This window comes from Onychostruthus taczanowskii, unplaced genomic scaffold (assembly GCF_017590055.1).
Source record: "Onychostruthus taczanowskii isolate IOZ18803 unplaced genomic scaffold, ASM1759005v1 scaffold13, whole genome shotgun sequence".
Classification (NCBI taxonomy): Eukaryota; Metazoa; Chordata; class Aves; order Passeriformes; family Passeridae; genus Onychostruthus; species Onychostruthus taczanowskii.
Window position 1 is genome coordinate 8,916,531 of NW_024498462.1, and position 22,055 is coordinate 8,938,585.

Here is a 22,055-nt window from a genome sequence, read left to right on the forward strand (position 1 = left end):
TAATGGCACTATTCATCTCTGGAAAGTTCCTCACAGGCTTAAATCCCTTGCCCCACAGGGGCCACGTGTTCAGCTGCGTTCCCAGTAAATTAAAATTCAGCTTGCTCTTTTTCTGAAGAGGAACATGGAGAGCATCAATCGATAAATTTACCAAAAGTTTTATGGCAGCTGCTTTTCTCAGTAATAGAGCAACCACTGCTCAGACATGGTTTAACGCATAATCTCCAGATCAATACAACTTTTGATTTATAAATAATGATAACAAAAGGAGCAAGGACAAATATGCCTGGGAAAAAATAAACAGCTTCTCCAAAGGGTACTTTCATCATAGTCCTCTCAAAATAGAGATCAGGTATTTGAAAGGCTGCATGTGGAAACCAACACAGAATATATTACCTCCAAAGCTGAAGGTTCATCCTCATCATTACACTGTTCTGACTTGTCTGTTCTGCAACTCTTGGCACAGGGGACCCTCTTGGTGGCATTTGTTAAGTATTAGCTGCTCATTATTCCAAAATCCCCCTTTTCCCAAGGAGAAGTTAGCACAGAGAGAGAGCTCCTGTCTGAACACTTCCACACAAGGCCCATGTCCATACTTCAAATGTTATGTCTATTATGGAGTCTTTCCTAGGCATGATAAACACAGGTCAGAAAAGCCTGTAAATCCTGACAATTTTTTCAATTACTGTGCGTGTTACAATGATGCCACCACAAACAGGTTGCAAGAGATATGCTGGAAGATCTATTAACTCACTGTAAATCTATTTAAGTTGGGAATTCATGCCTTGCAGAATTTTACCATTAGTCCTGAGAATTAGTTTGTTGCTGGACAGGGAGGGCAGAGCCCATGAGGGTCATTTCAAAGACATACTGCACCATGGCCTGTCTAAAATGGCCCCTCTGCAGGTGTTTAATGTGGTAGTGAGCCTTTGAGTAACTGCTTGCACACTTCCCTCTACAGATATCCTCCACTGAATAAGAAAAGGCATCACCTTCTTCTAAACCTTCACATGGCTTCCCCTCCCATCTATAATCTCCTCTTCCAGTGGAAGCACTGACATATTTGAGAGGCTATAACAATTTAGGTACAATTATTCAGTTGCTTTGGGAATCAACATCTGGGGTTTTTTTTATATCCATGGAGAAAAACCAAGGGGGAAAAGAGCTAAGGTTCAAATACAGAGAATTCTGATCCAAAGACAACTGCCTTCCCCTACCCCAAGCCTACCACTATTCCTGCCACAACACTTCCCTTTGAAAAGCCATTTTTTCTTTCACTTCTTGTCAAGAACTAAAAATTTCATTTCCTGTCATGTTTGCACTTAACTGACTGGCTCAAGCATGTCAGAGATGGATCCTTTTTGATAACAAATATGAGGACTTTTAACAGCCTCTAGAAATGAAAAAGCAGAGCAAACCCATTTTCCACCCTCTGAATGGATCATTTGCTGCTTGTGGAAAGTGGTGGAGCCATCATCCCTGAAGTGCTCAAAAGATGCATGGACATGACACCTGGGCACGTGGTTTAGTGATGAACACGGAGTTGGGCTCATAGTTGAACTCAGTGGTGTTGGGCTCATAGTTGATCTCAATGATCCTGGAAGCCTTTTCAGACCTTAATGATTCTCTGATCTGAGCTCAAACCTCCCTTGCCCAAGACAGAGCTGAGCTCCAGCACCATGACATGGAAAAGATCCTTGGGAAGAAGAAGGGGAGTCCTGTATGCCCGTGTCTGGCACCAGGAAAAAAATGTACTTCTCAACATAGGCAAAGAGGGGTGAGCACCCTCCTTGCAGACAGTATCCTGCATTTATATCAAAATCCATTTTCCTGTTTGAAATAAACAGCATTCTACAAACATTCTTGCTTTTCTCCAAGGTTTTCAGCTTTTCACCAAAGACCCAAAGACCTTGGAAGGTCCCTTAGAACAGCCTTACCCTGAGCCAGGACAAAAAGGGCAAAGCACCTGAGCAGTTTGGCCACAGTTGATGGGCAGCCTACATTTCCATCTAGGGATACCCTGAGCCCTCAACAGAGGGACCTTTGGAGGCAGGGAAAGAGCTGGAGCCAGCAGAAGAGCAACAATTCTCCACGGCATCCCTGCATCCCCAGAAACGTTTCTGGTAGAACCTTAACCGCACACTGCAATACTGTGGCTACCCTCCCCACGTGCTTTTCCATCACAAACACTTCACGGATTCCCTGGAACTCCAAGGCAGCTGAGAGCAGGTGAACAAAGCTGAGACAGGCTCTCAGCAGGCTCAGTCCATGGCTCAGGGAAGAGCTGCCAGCCATCAGATGGGACGGACTCGCTCCACTGCTGACACTTCCCTTGAAACTCAGTCCCTTCACTGTGACAGATTTTGGGAAAGCTCCTCCTGATGTCCAGAAGCAGCAGCTCAGAGCAGGCCCCCCTGGACATGGACCAGCCCTTCCAAAGGCTCCAGAGTGGGGCAGGAAACACTGCTTTGATTTCCCTGCTACTGCTGAGCCCCAGGCTGCGCTGCAAACCTCCCTCCTCCTCCTCCTGTTACCAATTTGACAGCATTTTACATGCTCAAGAAACCCGAAGTGTAATGAAACCACAGTGGCAGAACTCAAACTGGCAATGGAAAAAGCAGTTCCTGCCCAGGGCGGCTGTGCAGGGAGTGTGTTAAAAGCCTTTAAAATCTGCAAACATGCAGCTCTCTGCTGAGCTGCCCCAGACACCAACTCTGCCCAGACAAAGAGTCCATGGACGCCAGACTGCAGAATCTCCCCATAAACACTTTCATTTTAAGCCTGTTTAACTGGGGAAAGGTCAACACCAGTAACAGCACAACATGTGTTATCAGTTAAACAAAGTTAGCAGCTATCAGTTAAACAAAGACCACTTAGGCAAGCCAAAGCAAAGATCCTCTGTATTCCAGGCACCCAGATGAATCTCTAATACTCTACTAAGCCTCTGTGTTTTATGTGCAGTCTCCATGAAGTCTGCAGTGGGCGTTTTTAATTGCACATGAATGAATTAAACATCATTAACCATGAATTAAACAGGCTACAACTTTTTTTTTTTTTTTTTTTTTTTTTTTTTTAAAGAGTAACAATATAAAATGCTGGAAGTGTCATCTACATCTCTGCTGAGCTCCTGATTTGCCATCATCAAGCACTACCTAAATTATCATGCAATTTGTGTATACAGTCAATAGTGTATTTTTCTTCCCCAAAAAGAACAAATAGAGACATCTATTAAACCAACCTTTAATAAGAACAACTGCCTTTTGCAAGATGAATATTTTCATACCTTATCATTTAAGAAATATAAATACCATCTGGGTTTCAACTGGCACACTCCCCACTTCAATAAGTGACATTTGTAGCAAAGTTTCACTTTTGACAAAGGCTGAATCTATTCCCAACCACTGGAATTGCTCTCCGAGCTTGCACAATCTGTTGTTTTCTGGCAGCCCCAGCTTTGGACAGAGCAGATTAAATAAAGACCTCAGTTTACAATTAAAAACCAAAACAATCCAGCCCTTACTGCTGTGGGAAAAGGCTTGAAACTGTGACCTGTAGCGCTGGCAGACAAGAAAAGTAAATTAAGGAAAATCTCACAGTGTATCGTTTTTCAAACTTACCGATTTTAATGCCGATCACATTGTTCTTAGGGCTTTAATCATGATTTGGTAATGCCTTGAGGTTATGGGAACTGAAAACCACATGTTTCCACTCAAGTGAGACAGCAAAACATTTTGCAAATTCATCTTTCCTATGAACACGCTCATGTTCCATCCTAATCTTTACCTCCCTGCTAAAACAAAAATATAAACAAATCTCCCAAGACTGACTAGCTTAAGATACAATGCCATAAACCCCTGAGCATTTTTACTCCTTTTCTCTCCAGAGCATCAGTGTAACCCTACCCTGATTTGAGGGAGTCCCAGCCTTTACCTTGATATATTAACAAAGCAAACCAGTTTTACAACATGGGCATCTTACCCTTCCCCATTTCCCAGGCTGACATGCCATTTATCCCCAGACCTAACGAGCAGAATATAAGCACAAAATGCCATTCCAAACAGCCACAAACCACAAATGATTCCTCCCAGATGCAGCAGTGGAAATTCAGACGTGTTTTCCCTGCGGGCTGAGTGGCACCAGAGCCAGGACCCTGCAGGGGCTGGGGCTCCCACCCTCCCCAGCACCAGGCTGTGATGGCACCCCCAGAGCCAGCCACATTCCAGTGTTTGCCTCCAGAGCTGGGGAAGGAAAATTAGGGAGAAAAAGCTAATTTCCTTTGCTCCTGAATGAATTATTAGTTATAGTTCTTGTCCTACAACAAAGGATTGCTGTTGGCTTAAGCAGCATGAAAGCAATGCAAACTGAACAGGAAAAAAAAGAGTTTGCAAGTGGCAGGCTTGTGTTTAGCAATGCCAGCACATCGACCCTCATACAGGAGAGGAAAAAAAATAAGAAAAAGCATTTAACAGGAAATGTTGAGGGTTTGTCTCTGAGCTCTGCCACCCTCACCTAACAAACAGAACATCATTTTGACTCCTCACTGTTTTTTGTGAAAGGAGACTGGGAGTCCCCAAAGCTGGTTTCTTAGCACACACATCTCAAAGTTTCTCCCTCCATCAAGAAAGTGAAGTAGACAGCAATATCAACCAGATGGTAGAAAAAAAATGTAAAGAAGCAGAAGTTGAATTGCTTCTTGTCCTCTGTGTTTCCGTGCAAGCCCATTCCTGCACCAGCTCTTTCAGCCCAGGTCTGGAAGTCTTAAACTCTTCTTCCAGCCCAGGCCTGAAGTCTTAAAACCCTGTCTGCAGAGAGAATTAGGCTGGATTTATTGCAAACACCTCCTCTGGACACTTGTAAAGCAATCTGAGAGTACCTAATGGATTTAGGATTTAGCTAAATTGGTGAAACACAATAAAGAGATTAAGAACACAGTCCATCACAAGCAATTGAATTAGCACATCCTTTAAAAGCTACGGGCATCAGCAAGGTCCAGGAGTAACTACAAAGCAGGGAAAAAGTGGAGCAGAAATGCAGGGCAGAGAATCGGGTTTCCTGCAGCAGATTGTGGGGAAAGTCTGAAGGAGCTGCACGGGGCAGCCAGCATTGCAGGGACACAGAGCTCCCCATCCCTGACACAGGAAACCCCTGGCACAAGGAAGCAGCTGGTCCAAGCTCATCCTTAGAAATGAAAGCTTACATTACTACTGGCCATTTAACTGTGGAAATGCATTCAAAGAGAATGAACGAGTTTAAAATAGCACATTGCTGGATGCAGACCTATTCCCATGGGTGACCATCTACATGGATGCCTTCAGGATCCAGCCAAGACCTTACAGGATCATCTCACAGCCTCATCTGACCTCACTACCAAATGGTATCACAAAAAAAACACTACATGAGGCTGTGTCCAAGAGTTTCCTGTGCAAGGTCTTTCTGGAGTGTGGAAAGGCACATTTTTTCTTAGATTTCACTGCATGTTTCCATGTGTTTCCCTGAGTCCTCTTCCCCTCCATCTCAATTCCAGCACGCTCCACTGGGGGATGCAGGGGAGCAGATTGCACCCTCTCTCCCTGCTGGAACTTCTTCTCCAGCTGGGCTGAGACATGGTAGAGGGAGGTATTTGGGCAGCAGAAATTGAATCAACTCAGGGAAGTTACAGCAGCAGGTCCATCAGCTCTCAAATGGCTTGGCACCACCCTGCAGTGGCTGCAGCATCTTCCAGCCTAACTCCTGAGGAAAGGCTCCTGAACAGATTCATCACAAAACATCTTCTTTGCAGTCCAGAAAAAAAAACCATGGACCATATTCTGGTTTCATGTTCACGGAGACTCCACACAGGAACAGAGCTGGTCTCTTCTTACTATCCTATCAATCACATTCCTTCCTGCAAGATTTGTTTCCAAGCAAACAGAAACACTGATAACCTTCCTGCTAATGACCTGAACCTGCATATCTTCAGTTCAAACAAGTCCTACACTATTTCTCTTAGTCCTGAACAGCATACCTTCATTTCAGAAGAAGCCATCCATATTCCTCAGTCTCAGAATAATTCTTCTTCAAACAAGTTGCAATAAAAGGTTTCCCTCCAGCTCCAGTATCATGTGAGAACACAAGTATCCAAATATTTTGGCTGTTGGAATTATATAATGATAGCCTAGCTTATTGCTTCATCTTGTATCAAACTTAGCGAGGCTTCCAGGCATTTACATCGCCAGCAGAACTTCCTTTACTGTAAAATCCTTTTTATTGACAATTCAATCATGTCAGGTTTGGAACAGCAGACGCACTGATTTGATCAGCTATCATTGGATTTACAATATATAAATGACAGCATCATATCTGCCCCACGTTGCAAGCAGCTGCTTTTTATCGATTTATATTCTACTAGCAAGGAAGAAAAATTGCAGCACAATGTAGTGGTATAGTCTCAGATCAATACCAATTTTTTTCTTAATGACACGAAGGCCAAGATAAGGACAGCATAAGTCAAAGCCAGACAGATCAAATTTGCCCGATATCCCTTTCAATTACTGAGGAACATACGCAGGGATGTGTAACATTAAAGCTGAGGGGAACATTATCAAAAGGCTTTAAAATTACAACAGGCTTACAAGGTTGCCTAACGTCCCCACAGTCCCTGGGAATCGTGATGGAGAACCCTGGGCTGCCCAGCTCCATCAGCCCAACGTGGAGCCTGAAGGCTGAGGCTCCCCTGGAGAGTGTGCAAGACCAGCTCTGGCTCCACAAGGAAAGGAGCCCTGCTCTGGTACCAAAAGTCAGTAACAGCTGTGGTTCCTGATATCTGCTCAGTGGGCACAGCTTTGGCAGTGCCCAGAGCACCAGGGTGCTGGGGCCCTGGTGTGCTGGGTGCCACCAACACATCACCAAAGAGCAAGGCAAAAAAAGCAGCAAATGACATTGGTGCATCCCTGCTGGCTCCTCTCCTTGGCCTAGCCCCTCTCCTCTGGATATCCCAGTGATGGTCCCCAGTGCCACCTCCCCACCCCTCAGCAAGCAGTGCCCCTACCCCTGGCATCACTCCTAGCTGACTGAGGAGGAGGGAGTGCAGGTTTAGATCCTGTCCCACGCTTGGTCCCAGCCAGCCTGATCCCACCACCCCTGCTGGGTCACAGCCTGGCAGCAGGGGGAACCCAGCTGAGGATGTGCTCCTCTTCCCAGCACCCAGCACAGCCCAGGCAGGCTCCACATGGTCCAGGCACACTTCCAGGTGCTGCTGGAGCACCAGCACAGCCTTCAGGGTTGGCACTCCTTGAGATAATGCATCCCTCTTTAAGAGACCAACTCATCAATAATAGAAAACTCCTAATTATTCCACTAGTGCCAGTATTTCATAAATCCAGTTGTTGCTTAATGAGAAGTTATGAGCAAGCACTTTCTTCATTAACTCTTCTGCAAGACACAGAAACTTCCCAACCTAAACCCTCCACGCTCAGGCAGCTTAAATTCCCATTTTTAATTGGCAGCTGGAAAGCAACACTGTCATGATTTATACCTCTTCTGTACTCCAAGTTTTAATAATTACAAGTTCTGCATGGCTTGTGATTAATCTATTTGCAGTGTATAAATTACAAAAACCCAAACACGTTTGGAAATGAAAATTCATGTGCTGGCTCAAATACAGGCAATGTGACAGTGAAGTGACGAAGTCAAATCAGCCCAAGGCTGAGGCAGAGCCCAGGATCAGCCCTGGAAACTAGTTTGGGAGATTTAAAAACAAAAAAGGAAAAAAGGCAGTTAAAAGTTTTTTCCCTCCTCACCTCCTTTCTGGAGGCAGAAAAGGGCAGAAGCACTTAGATAATTATTAATTTATATGACCTTGCTGTGTGTGCATTCCTCAGCTCTTTAAAATGTATTTAGAGCAGCCGGTGTAAAAAGCCATCGAGCCAAGGCACAGGCACGCGGTGACACAAATTTAAAAGGTAAGTGGGAGGAAATCAAACTCTACCCTCTGATTATTCCCACAAAATGAAACACCCCTCGCATAAGTGCCGTGGTTTTTTGGTCACAGTGACCTCACACACAGGGCTGACTCTCAGTGCTATGAAGCCTGACAGGCGGGAAGAATGATGCCCAGAACTCCATGACATCAGATGGCTAATTAATTACTTTATTATACTATATTATACTGTATTACACTATATTACACTAACAAGAACTATCACTAACTAGAAAAACCTGTGACTCTCTACCCAGGAGTCCCAACACACACACACGTGGATCCAGCTGGTCAATGAATCCAAAACACCATCACCAGAATCCAATCAAGCAATCACCCTGGGTAAACCATCTCCAGAACACATTCCACATGGGCACAAACACAGGAGCAGCAAATGACATAAGAACTGGTTTGATCATTCTTTTCTCTGCTTCTCAGGAGAATCCTGAGAAAGCTAAATCTCTCTGTTCAGAGGGCATGTGAGTACCACAGCTGACCACTCCAGGAAGGCAGGACCAGCTGCTGGCCACAGAGGTGACCAGCCCTGGGGCAGCTGGGTGACATGGCCAGGATGCCCAGAGGGGACAGGGAGCACTCACTGCACTGACACAGCAGAGTCCCCTCGGGGACAAAGGACCTGGTCCTCCCACTACACCAAATTCCCACCAAGCACAAAGGACCTGGTGCTCCCACTACACCAAATTCCCACCAAGCACACTCAGATCAGCTCAGCGTGGTGATCACTGCTCTGCTCCTTGTGCTGTTTCACATGCCACTGTCTGCACCACCAAGGCTTCCAAAGACAAACAGAGCTCAGGAGGCACCAACATTCTTCCCCAAAATCCTGCAGAAACAGGTCCCTAAGTTCTTGTGGCAGGTGTACCTAAGCCACTCATGTAGTGAGCAACTGTATTTGAGATCATGAATATGTATTCACATCTTTTTCAGAGCTTTAATTGGTTTATCTGGTCCATAAAATAAGGCTCATTTGAATATATTATTTGTCTCAAATTTATAAATCACCACGGCCATTTCACACCCTGAGTAGATGTGACCCAGCCTCAGCACTCACCATCTGCCCACCTGGAGACTACAGAGCCCCATTTCCAACTTATTATTCAGAGAACAATTTCACATTTGGGTTAACTCTGGGAGTTTTTTCCTCCCCTGCATTTCAAGATCATTTCAATCCATCCTATAAATCAGCCTGTCCTTTTAGTGCAATTACTCTGAAAAAAATGTCATGTAGCTGTGAAACTTTTCACTCAACAGTGGCCATGCTCCAAAAGCAACTGGGAAAATGTTACTTCCACTCTGAAAAACAAACATTGATTTTTAATTGCCTAAAAGGATGAGACAATTTCCAATTCTGTTGAGAGATTACTTCTTTGGAATAAATATTTATTGATACCTACATCTCACCTACTTAGTCATTTACTTTCTTAAAAATATGCACATTTTAAAACGGGTTTACTTTTTCTGCCATCATAAAAAATGCAGGCTGCATTTCTCATTCATGAGGGTTTCATTTTTAATCTGCCATCTCAGACAGGTTCAGGCTGCATTTGTGGCGAGGACAGGAATGAGAAAAATAAAACTTTACTTTTAGAAGAAAGACTGAAAAAAGCTGAAATAAACTCTCAATCTCCCCATTGTGTTTGCCTCAGAGAATCCACAAGTCCTTGTGGCAGCAGATGCAATTTGATGTTCATATGGGGTCCTTGAGTCACATTGTTCCCAGAGCACATTAACTTGACATTTAGAGATACTGGTTTTGAAAGCCGTTTGAACATTAAGTTCCTGACTATTTCTGGTCTTCAGGGCAGTAAGAGGAGCAAGGGTGGTAATAATTTCTCCCCCAGCAGCGAGAAAAAAAAATTCAACCTCCAATAAAAGCTTTCCCTGTAAAATGGCAAAACATGTCACACAAACACAGCAGTGGAGACACAGAGCAAGGGCCACCGCTGTGCCAGCTGCATCAAACGGCCTGGAGGGAGCCTGCTCCAGGTTTTTGGGGGCACCTTGCATGCAGAGAACACTGGCCTGGGCTCCACTGCTTGCAAACTCAATGCAGCTTGTTGTTAAAGCTCTGCTAAGTGGCACAAGAACCAGCGACGCCGGGCATCTCCGCAGGGCTCTGTCACCACCTGCCTGGACAAGGAAGGAGCCCAGCCCAGCACCATGGAAGAAGGGTTTAGTGGCATGCTGCTTGAGCCCATTATTTTTAAAGGATTTGTCCATTTTCCGGAACTGCTGTTCCCCAACACCAAGAAAACAAGTTATGCCCCATTTACTACACTCAAGAGAGCAGTCAAGCATGTGCTGTGCCAGCTGAGGGCAAAATGATGCCACCCATGGAAGGCTGGGAGAGAATTCACTCGTGCACAGAGCAGTTAATTCCCACAGGACTGCACTGCAGGAAGGGCTGATGGTTTATTAAAAGCTTTCACATGATTTCTGGATTCTTGCTTTCCTCCCCAGGCACCCCATACCACAGTATTACAGATTAAAGTTACAGCTTAAAGAATTTATTAACGAAAAAAATAGCATTAAAACAACTAATAGCATATTGCAAGAGTCCTGGGCTGCCTGATGATGATATAAAAATCCCTTGATGTGGAAGGCACAAAGTGCAGCTTGGGACAGCTGCCTGGGGCTGAGCCAAGTCTCAGATACATCCTCAACATCTCTGCCAGGATTTCAGCCCATTAAACTCAGAGCTCAGTTCCCAACCTAGGCAGCCACCACGTCCATCACAGGGCATCTGTGACTGCCAACATCAGCGCAGGAGAGGCCAGAAATCTTCCTTGCTGGCTCATGCAGGAAGATCTGCTTGATGCTGCCCAGTTGCATCCATATCCTCTCCACATCCTGCTTCCCCCATGCTGATAAAACAAAGTCCACCTGCCCAAGATCATCCACCTTTCTGCCCATCCCTGCTGCTGTACCTCTCTCAAGGGCTCAATTCAGAAGCAATGCAGAAGACTCTGCTATGAGGAATAAGAAGAGCGTCTTTTATGCTCTAGCAAGAAAAAGAAAAAGAAAAAAAAAAAAAAAAGGAGGAAAAGAAGTCTGGCTCCTGCATTGATACAGGTCTCAGGCACCATTTGTCCAGCTGGCTTTGACTGCTTCATTGTGTGCAGGACAGTGACCCAACACTACAGGTGGCAACTACAGATCTATTGCATTGGAACATAAATGTTCTGCAGTCTTGCAGGAAAGTTACCAGGATGATTTTATCCAAGAATGCTCAGGGCTAATGAGCTGCTAAGAGAAATTATGGAAACCTGCCTTGGTAAGAATCTCTTCCTGAGCACTCCACAAGGAGTTCATGGATCAAAGGGATCCTCAGTGCTGTTGTACCAAGTGGTCTTTAATACTCTTCTGGCTGCAAAAGGGACCCACAAGCAGATAAGCCAACACCTCACATCCAGCACTTAACTGCTGGGGATGTGTCAGCTATTCCAGCTCCAGGGGCTGTGTCCAAACCCTCCATCCTGCAGCTGATAAGAGAACAGAAACGGGGCACAGCATCAGAGCAGCCCCCACAAGGGGCTGAACAGAGAGAGGGAAAGCAGCAGGTCAGCAATTATTAGCCAGTTCTTACTAACACTGGGACAATTTAAAATTTTTTTTTCATTTCTGAACTGTTGTGCTGTACAGCACATCTGTTCCTCTGCAGTACCCACATTCTGTCCCCTGGGACGCCCTCAGGTTAGCAAAGATCAGAACAAAAAGCACCAAGATGCCTTCAATAAAGACATGAGGACAAGAGACAAGCAAGGCAGCAATGGGTGGGTACAGGGCAGAGGAGAGCAAGGGGAAGGACCAGCAGCAGGAACTCTGTGACCTGTGATTGCAACTGATAATTGTTTCCTCTGCTTTGAGAAAGAGCTGTACCAGAAACCTTTTAATGAGGGTGACTAATTTCTGACTTGTAGTCCCAACTGACAAATGAGCCCAAAAAGCCTAACACAGCAACAGGCACATGCTCTAATGAGTCCACCTGGCCGTGCATGGGGAGAAGGAAATGTCCTCCCTCTGCATCCTTTGCAGAATGAGGCATGAGCAGCCTTCACTCCTGTCTGCACACACCACTGTGCTCACAGCTAGTTTAATAGCACAATTCCTAATTCAGGCACACGCATGAAGAGTGAAACAGATCCTGTGTGCAGAAAAGGGGTATTTACTGATGGAGATCATTTTTGCAGCTGATGGACTAGAACTGTTCCCACTGTGTGCTCTAATGCTGTACTACTGACAGAGCAGGCATTTTCCTGTATTTCCTCTAAATCCCAAACAGATGGGTTTGTTGGACAGTTAGTCACCCGAATCTGCCACAGTGGAAGCAGCAAGAACTTCAATCCAGCCCAGCAATCCACCTTGTCCTTTATAAGGCTTCTTTCAACAGACCCCAGGATCCACCCCCAACACTGACAGGCGAGCGAGGCAAGACAGAAGAGCTGTCATAGATATCCACGGGGAAGAGTTATTCAGAAAGACAACATGCCTTCTTCACTTAAAAAAAAAACTAATGCACAAAACAGCAGTAAGCTCATTCAGTCCAATAAACCCCATGTGCTGAGTTTTCACCAGTACCTGCAAGCTCCCACAGACAGGAAAATACCTCTCTAAGGTATTTTCACACTTCAGATTTGTTTTCCTTTTAGGAAACAAGTGATTTAGGGCTAAAATAGACATTTGGCTGCCAGCATTGCTTCTGTGTTCTTCATTATCAGATTCAGACACGTTTTTTTCTCACTGAGCTAAATGACAAACAGAATATCTGTGATTGCCAATACCCCATCAACTGGTACAAACACCCAGCACCACCTTCCAAAGGAATATGCTAATATCTGTCATTCAGCTGAGAAGGAAAAGGATCTAAACTGTTATTAAGGAAGAACAGCCCTGGCTCTTTGGAGGGGGGCTGAAGCTGATGACTGACAAACAGCCGGCCACAGAAACGCGTCAAACTTATCAAGACGAAATGTGTAATTGCACACACGTGATGCCACATATGGGGCATCCCAGCACAGCAAGCCATCTGCAGGAAGGGAATATTTTAAAGTCACTCAGGGGAAAAAAAAAAAAAAAAAAAGCAGGGGAGAGGCATTTTATAATTTCATGTCTCTAATTTTGGTCTCTTGCATCATTTTTTACCAACAATCCCAAGAGGGATGACATGTGCTCTCTGGTTTGAAAAGCTTTGAAGCTTTCTTCATCTTACCTTACTGAGATAAGGGGTTTGGGTATTTTTTAAATGGAAACTGTGATTTTGGACCAACACAGTCCCATAGCCACTGAACAGCACAGGGCACAAGACAGAAGATACAAAGCAAAGTATAAGCAACAACTTTGAGACAAATATTCTATTTTAAGCTCATGATTAGTGAGGCAAGTTCTCCCTTCTCAATAGTTATTATTCAAGCCAAGTCCCATGCATATAATTCTGTAAAGAAAAAAAAAAAAAAAAAAAGTCCCATACATATAATTCTGTAAAGCAAAAAAAAAAAAAAAAAAAAAAAAAAAAAAGGGAGGAAGAGGATGCTGCTGATTTAGCTGGCATCTGGCTTCATCTGGTTCAGTGTGCTGCCTGGTCTGTGAATAGCTGCAGCCCAAATTACAGGCTACATTCTGCTGTCTTACACCAGCCACATGAACGTCAGCGTAAGTGGTATTTTGGGTATAAAACCAGGCAAAGCTTGATGCAAGATTCTCAAGAATCCCACTTTAAAGTAAGTTTCCCTTCTTACTCTTTCTACTTTGACCAATCTCAATGCTCCAGAGAGATCCAATTCCATTTCATACCCGCTAGTCAAAAAAAAATTTCAAACAGAGTTGAGCTAAACCACTGTAATTAAGCAGCCTGCTCAGGAAGCACGACTTCAACAGCAGAAGCAGCAAAGCGAGTGCCTGCAGACCCTGTTAAAATTAGAAATGGCTATCCAGAGAGAAAATGCTGCCCAGAACTGCTGATTCCTTCCTCCACCTCACCAGCCCTACCGACCCTGGCAGGCTGTGCTACTGGGATTTCCTATTATTTTTATTTTTTTTATGTGATACCTCAGTCAAAATGTAACTACAGCGAGTCCATTCAGCCTGTGAAGTGCAAACATCTGTCAAAGTGACAGCAGAAGCAGCACAATCCTCTTCAGCCTGGATAAACCGAGTTATAAAGCACGTGGCTCCTGGGCACTCAGCTCTGCTGAGCCAGAGCTCCTGCACAGCAAGGCTGGAACCGCAGGAAGAGAAGGCTGCCGTGTCCCCAGGAGCTGTCACAGCCCTTGGAAGGGCACACGGTGACACACATCTTGCCATCCCTCCACTCTCCAAGTGCCATCACATCCCACACACACAAGGGAATTTGGCAGCAGGCTCAGGAAGCAGCGAGGGAGAGGCAGGGGAGAGTCTGGGGTCCCCCTCAGAGCAGAGCCCCCCACCAGCACACCTGGAGCCCCTTGGGCAGCAGCACACACAGGGGATGCTCCTCCAGGAGCTGAAACCTTGCTCAGCAGGGACAAGATCAAGGCAAATGGAGCAGCAGGAAAAGCAGAGCAGAGGAGAGCCAGGTTTGGGACAGGCACATTGTTCTGCAGCAGAGGGTTTCTATCACCAAAGCCTGTGCTCACTCTGTGCCCACCCAAAGCAATAAAACGAAGTCATTAGGCTAAAAATCGAGGGCATTTAATAACAACAAGGCAGACTCATTTCATTTGTTTCCTGACATCTTAGACTCTACAGCGAGAGCAGGCTGGGTTTCCAAGCCTCTCCTTGCAGTTACTCAGGCACAGCTTTTTCTGGGCAGAAAAAAATAAATTAAAAAGCAAACTCTCTTCCTGGGCTAATTGTATAAAAGCAAACTTTCCCTTAACAGCATAATAAGTGCTGTGAGAAAGCTATCACTCATGTTAACCAATAAGCTCTCAAGTGTCCAAATGGAACTGAACGATCTCTTCAACAGCTAAATTCACAACAGCACCTGACTTCATGAATGGTTCACTAATTTCAGCAGAAATGCTCAAACTTCTGTGCAACTGCAGGCTGGAAAGAGCTTCTGCACTGTTAGGAGGTCATTTGGGACTTGGTATGCAATCTGCATTTTAAGGCATGGGAATGACAAGCTTTGTTAAACCCTGACCTTGACAGCCGTTGTGTGTTCATAGGGGATTTCATCTCAAATGTCATTTAATGCTCTGTAATTATCACAGCATTCAACAGCACCCAACTACTTGGTGTGTTTATTTGCAGCCTTTATGCTAGAGAACATAAATTTTTGGGGTCTTAATCCTTCAATATGGATAAAGAACACCCACACCTTCATCTACCTGCAAACCAAGATAAAGAGGAGGGGGTAGAAATACCAGCAACCAAACTCTCAGACCACCAAGAACAGGCATTACATTATTAATAGAATTTCATTCATATACTGGTCTATATCCCTTAATTTATTGCTTTTCTTTTCATTGCAGAAAATAATAATGAAAACTCACAGCAGTGTGTAACCAACTCACTGGAATGCCAAACTGCCACCGAACGCACAGTGCCCGGATCTCTGGGTGCTGATGATCAATGTTACCTTCTCATGCCTCCAGGGAATTCTGTCCAGCTCCTGCTCTCCCCACACCAACACTCAGGAACACCCGACGAGCTGATGGCAGCTGCAATGGAGACACTGAACGCACAGATTTTGGGAGCTGGGAGCCAGGTCCCTGGGCAGCCATCCCTGCCTCCACCCAGCAACAGCAATTGTTTCACATAATTGGGTTTAAGTGATTTTTATGGGTGGAGTCACCTCCCCAAGCCCACTGCAGGCTGTGGGACAGCTGCTTGGGCACTGTGCTCTGGCAGCACACAGGGCTGGTGCCAGCTTTGCTGCTGCATGCTGGGGCCACATGGACAGGTGTGGGACATCTGCCTGAGCAAGAGTACAGAATCACAGTATCATTTTAGTTGGAAAAGAATTTCAAGATTGAGTCCGTCTGCTAGCCCAGCACTGCCACATTCGCCACTAAGCCATGCCCCCAAAATGCCACACTGACATGCCTTTTGAACTCTTCCAGGAATGTGTTCTACTGCTTCCCTCAGCAGCCTGTTCCAACACCTGACCACCCTTTCAGTGAAGAAATTCTTCCTAATATCCAATCTAACCTTTCACTGATGCCACTTGAGGCCATCTCCTCTCCCGACCCCCACCTGGCTTCAACCTCATGTCAGGTGGCTGTAGAGAGCCATAAGGTCACCCCTGAACCTCCTCCAGGCTAAACAACCCCAGATCCCTCAGCCATTCCCCATCAGACTTGTGCTCCAGACCCTTTTCCAGCTCCACTGCCCTCCTCTGGACTTGCTGCAGCACCTCAGTGCAGTGAGGGCCAGGAACTGAGCCCGCAGTAAAGGTGCAGCCTCACCAGGGCTGAGTACAGAGGGATGACTGCCCCTTTCACTCACAATTACTTCCTTCCCAACAAAAGAGACATCTATTTTAACATAATTCCTGCAGCACAACTGAAAGAGACAAATCGAGTTGGTGTTGACTTCTTTGTCAGCTTTCCCCAGCAAAGCACAACTATGCATGAAATAAATACAATTCATTACAGATTCTGAGCTATGCCAGGAGGCAATCATGAGTCCAGGTTTTACTCCTGGCTGTCACTGAAGTTCCTGCAGTGACAAGCCAAGACACAGGCACAGTCCTTCCACAGCAGCTGCCCTGGGGCTGGGAGCAGACAGGAGCTGGAGGGGCCCAAGCCTGAGATCAAGACAAGCAGCAGCCCAGGGAGGTTCAGTGGGTTTTGTCACTGTTACGTATCCTGTGCTAAAAAGGGAGACAAATATGAACACCAATATATTTTCATCATGAATTAAACAGAAGAGGAGATGTGTGCTCTTCGGAAGGGAGTGCTACAGGAAAGTAAATAATGAGGCATGGAGCCAGAAACAGACTCAGATCAAAGAGAGGTTTACAGACAAACCAGACAGTTCAGTGCAGATAACTGCAGAGTAATGACGACTTTGATGAGTCTTTATCACACATGCCTCTGTGTCAATGACTGCAAGAAGTAACAAAGACGAGAGGAAGGCTCTGCTGACACTTGTGTACATCATTAATGAAGAATGAGGAACTGGAAACACAAACATCCCAATGCTGAGGACAAACACAAGGAGGCTGTGTTTGAGGGAACTCCAGGCAGTCCCGAGGTAGGAGACACACTCCACAAAGCAGACAACATTCGAAATGCTCATACCTCACCTCAAATATCAAACACTTCTGCATTAGAACCGTGCCTGTTGGAGGCATTGCTCACTGGAGGATGGTGACAGAGATTCATCACATTTAACGATGCCAGGACCAAGTGTAATATTTCACAGTTATGTGCAGTTGGACATTACTATACCCCATGAGCTGTACGAGGCCTAAATCATTTTTGTTAACTCGTGTATTCTGCATGTGGCATCAGGTAATCATTTCAAGCTGGTTCTATTGGCTTAACTGGTGCCCCCTGTAAACTTAGCGACCCAAGTTAATTCAATATGTTGAAGAGAAAAAATCATGCCCATGAACAGCACCAGGTAAATCAACAGCAAATCACCTCTTCATATCAACCCTGCAACTCTCGTGTGTGAATCAGAATTTAGGGACAAGGCATCTTGGAAAACAGCAACACACCAAGGCAGAGAAAGAGCAGGACTAATAAACAGAGAGACCAGAGCAGGGAAAGGGAGCCAAATGCAGGCAGAGCTCCCTGGACTGGGAGATGCCAGCCCCTGGGCTGGGGCAGTGCTCCGAGCTGTAGAGGGAACTTGGAAACTGCAACCCCTGCCCTGAGGAGGCAGCTGGACCAGATGAGCTCCGGACATCCATACCAGCTTAAATTATTCAGTGAACAGACTGGAGAGGTCAGACCTAGCCAGCAGGTTCCCAGTGGGCAGATTTTTTTCCCTCCTACACCTCTGTTGAAAGCCCAGCAAGGCCCAGAGCACTCGGTAACTCTGTACTCCTCCAGCGATTCAGCAAACTGAATTTCTTGCACTGTCTCCCACATTTCACACTGTATATTCACCACATGAATGTTTTAGTCTCTCCCACCACTGACTCATAAAGCCCAGTCCAGGTTGGGCCACTCTGAATCACAGGTTTCATTTGTATGTGCAAACATGAAGGAGAGGTCTGCCAAGGCACAGTCAGTCCTGAGACCAAGCACAGCACCAGGCACAGCTCTTCCCAGCATCCCACATCATTCCATCTTCTGCACATTAAAAATCCCAAAAAACAACACATACACAGCACCTGGGCAGCAGATTTATGCCAAGTGACAATCCAGTAGTTTTAGTTTCACAGATCCTTCAGAAGCACATCCAGGATGGGGCTGCATATTAAAACCCTTGGCTTTAGACAGAACAAATCCAGGGACATTTCTGCAGACTGGCCATTATTTACACATGAACAGAGGCACACAGGAAGCCTTAGAAAGAGGCAGCAAGGCTGACACATTCCCATGGGAGGGGACCCCAAAGCAGGCTGTGAGCACACTGGGGATGCTCTGGTGGAGGGCACAGGGCTGGTACAGCATCCACACAGCATCCCCCAGTGCCACTGGGCTGACAGGGATGGGGGGACAGCACAAAACCTGAGGGTCACTGTCCTCTACATTGAAGAGTCCATCCTTAGTTAACAGCACTAAAGGAAGGAAAGAAAGCAGACTGGGCATAAACCAGGATTTTTTGCAAATCATCTTTCTGGTCTTACTGCTTAATACATAACAGACACCCAAACTATGTGTGGTTTTAAGAGACACTGTTACTTAGGGGAGGGGCACAGCACCCCAGGCTGTCTGGGAGCACTCCTACTTCCCTTTGATGGAAAAGGGAGCTCTCCTAGGACCTCACAGGAGAGGAGATTAAAAAAAATTCAACCAAAAAAAAACCCCTCAAATTTCTGGGAAACATGACTACAGTTCAAAATCTTCTGTCAAATTGGAGAGATGATTCAATCAGCTCAACCAAGAGCCCAGAGATGTCCTCCACCAGGAGCCACACGGACAAACACAGCAGGATGGGCAGGAACACAGCAGGAAAAGCAGCCAAGGCTGCTCAAGTGGCAAAAACTTGAGGAAGAAGGAAGGCAGGAGTGGTAATGCCCAGTGCCATATATAAAACAGGAGAAATTTGTTCTGCTGTGTGTCATCTAATGGTGAAATATTAACTGGATGTCAAATCCACTCTGCTGTGCCAGATGTTAAGAAAGGTGCAAGACAACTACAAGAAATGCAGAGGAAATCTACAATAACAGGGGCTGGTGTTGGAAGAAAACTGTAGGGCTCATCCCAGAATTCAGTTTGACTAAAGTAAAGGTAGTTTGAAGTATATCAGTAGGGTTTATCCCATCCTTTGCATGGCTTTTCATTGAGATGCAGCTCTAAACAAGGTTAAATAGACGCCTCTTTACCCCAGACCAGCAACACATCTCTAAAACAAACTTCTCCAACCAACTCATCTAGAGCAGCTTTGTTTTTAATAGTCATTAGGGCGGGGCAAAAAGGAAAAATGTAAGGGGTGAGGAATCCAGAGCCTAAAAACTCCAAAATATCACTTCTGAGACCAGACTACCCCACCAGTCAAAATTCTGTCTTTCACAGAGCAGCCTATGAGCAACTCATCAATGAGCAGAGACCTGTAAGAAATAATTGTGGTATGTAGCTTACACAACACAAGATGCAAAGGCAAAAGATGATTTAAGTGAAAAAGGTGCTTCCTGCTGCAGCTCTTCATTCCCCTCATCACTGGAATATCATAGCAAGCAGCAGGCTGAAGCAGACAGATTTCCATCTCCTGGGACTGCCAGCACAATGCCCAGTGCTGTGTTTGCTGACCAGGCTGTGATAGTGAGGGACCCCTGGGACTGAGATGCTCATCTGTCAGCCCGAGTGCTGCCTGGCAGCCCCCAGGGAACACAGCACTCCGTGCAGGGAAGCCCCTGGAACATCCTGCTGTGCTCCTGGATATCACTGCTCTTGCAAAACAAGGTCAGGATGTAAAACCTGCCCCAACACAGCCAATACCTTGGGGTCTCAGATATAAAAATTTGTTAGAAAGCTGTCATGTGAGCCACGACAACTCAATGTTTGCCCTGCCTTTACACACTGATGGTTGCTCCCTGGGAGAACAAAAAACAACCACCAGCACCCCTTTGGAGCTAAGCTCTACAGAGCCTCTCCAAACACTGTGGTCCCCCCACCCTGCTGGGGGATCTGAGCCACAGCAGCAGCCCTGGTGCTTCTGCTGAGGGGCTGATAAACCCCTGAGCAGGAGCCACCCCTGCTCCAGGAGCTCTGATCCACCCCAGCCCAGGCACTGGGAACAAATGAAGGCACTGGGGTGTGCAAAAGCAATACAGGGAGGAGTTTAAAAATCAAGTGTCAGCACAGGAGCACCCAGAGCTTCACAGGTTGGTAACACACAGAGGAGCACTAAAGGGCACAGCCAGAAGCCCAAACTCAGCTGCAGAGCTCACATTTAGACATATCAGGCCATTTATGACATTGCAACAACTCTCCCATAGCCACAAGGAGGAGGCCAGGCAGGCTCTGCCTCATTGGTTTTACTGTGGAAAATGTTGTTACAATAAAGTCTGGGGGTGGTTTTGAGCGCAGTGCCAATAGTTGTCTAAATTAATTGTTACTTGTCATACAGATTTCCTCCGAGCAGCAGCAGAGTGGCATTTAGCAGAGACAGACACCCCTGGAGATGCACACACAGGTACAGCCAAGTGGCACCTGGGATCAGAGCTGCTCTGGGCTCTCACAAACATTAACATCTTGGACACAACTCATTTGTCCTCCTTACTGCCCAGCTACACTGGACAAACAGAAAAGTGCCCTCACGTTATGCTAATGTAATCAATATTTCATGCAAGGCAGATAAAAGTTTCGATGGTCCGTCCAAATGCAAATTTGAAATATAAAGCAAAGTTCCCTTCAGAGCCTGGCATTAGCGAGCCATTTCACAAGGAAGGGAATTTTCAGTAAATTGCACATTTAATTTCCATGTTATGGGAAGTGGCTTCCCTTAGCTCTTCCAACAGTCACCTCCTGCTATTAATGACCACAAGCAAAGCAGTGACCCTTATAACGTCTGATTTCACAGCAAATATTTTAATTTCCAAAGGTGAAATGTGAGACGTACTCTCCTATAACACTTATCTTTATGGCTCTCTTAATTCTTTAGGATTTATTGTCTCCACTAAAAGCACACAGAACATAATTGAAATAGATTTTCCAAGATATATCTGAAGTATTTTAACCTACCTTTCCCTGTTAGCCTTTTATATAATCTTATTCTAACACAGGGGGGGAAAAAGTAATTTCACACTATGAGCTCACCAGCAGGTTTTTAAACTTTGAAAACAAAAATCTTTTTAAAAAAAAAAAACACATTGGTCCTGGCAGCAAAGATTTTCAGAAACCGGAACTCAAGGGAAGGCTTTACTCTCCTATTTCATATAAGGATGAAATAAGGCATTAACATTTCTTGAAATTATGTCTGAAAACAAAATGTTCCATTTCAAGGATTCTAGAAAGATATGGACGTGACATTGCAATGAGTCCCCAGCACGTGGAGAAGAACTGTGGTCTGAGCCATCCCTGAGGATAGGAAAACAGCATTTTCCAGAAATGTTTCCTGCTTACAGGAGTCCCACTGTGCTCTAGGAGAGGCTGCCACACCTCCAAGTCTGAGAGCATCAGAACCAGCTTTGTAGCCCATGAAACTTCTGTTTTTCATCGTTGTTTTATGTGAGTTTTTTTCCTCCAGCAAAACAATACTGAGACAAAAAGCACAGTTTGAAGAATGAATGCCTTTTCCAGTGTTATCACTGCAGCAATAGGCACATATGGGAACTCAAAGCAAGCTCCATTCTGATTTATGTTTGATATTTCATTTAATTGAATTTTTGCAAGAAAACTGGTTTCATTATTGAGAAATGGACCTCCCATCATGCAAAGAGGGGGTGAAATCAAATCCTTAAACTCCGTCTCATTTAGCAGTGACACTTCAGGAATGAACAATAGCTTTGTACATAAATTTGCTTGTTTGGCTGCCA

The 22,055-nt window shown here is 45.4% G+C and overlaps 1 protein-coding gene across 1 annotated transcript in view; it reads right to left on the reverse strand.

The window, feature by feature from the left end:
• GPC3 (glypican 3) overlaps nucleotides 1-22,055 on the reverse strand; it is a 138,425-nt gene that overhangs the window by 83,941 nt on the left and 32,429 nt on the right. The window lies entirely within an intron of this gene.